The following is a 392-nucleotide window of genomic DNA, read 5'->3' as shown; positions in this document are numbered from 1 at the left end:
TCCATCATTTTTTCCCCAATTTAGTTCAACTGTAAACTTAGACTAGGGGCGGATGAAAGATACTTTTATTCATGTACTCATGTCTGGAATAGGTTCTTCAGGTCCTTCATATGAGCCTGGAGATCCATCACTACTTCCTACTCTCAGGGTGCTTTTTTGGGTCAGTAGGTATTCAAACCTCTGATCTGAGCCCCTATAAATTTCATTCTTTCATAATGCAAACAAATTTGATGCATTAAATCATTAGGGCAAAACATTTAATGAAAAATAGGTTAACAAGGTAAATCAAGGGCACCAGATTAAACAGTCCTACTCCTTTGTTTCTATCCCATCCCCCAGTGCATCTCCTGAGGAGTGTTGATCTCAGTTCCCTATTAATCATTCTGTCTCTG

The sequence above is a fragment of the Petaurus breviceps genome, unplaced genomic scaffold (genome assembly GCF_028583685.1).
Source record: "Petaurus breviceps papuanus isolate PSGF00001 unplaced genomic scaffold, PetGlider_PUasm1.0 213, whole genome shotgun sequence".
NCBI classification, from domain to species: Eukaryota; Metazoa; Chordata; class Mammalia; order Diprotodontia; family Petauridae; genus Petaurus; species Petaurus breviceps.
Note: the sequence above shows the minus strand (reverse complement) of the source record.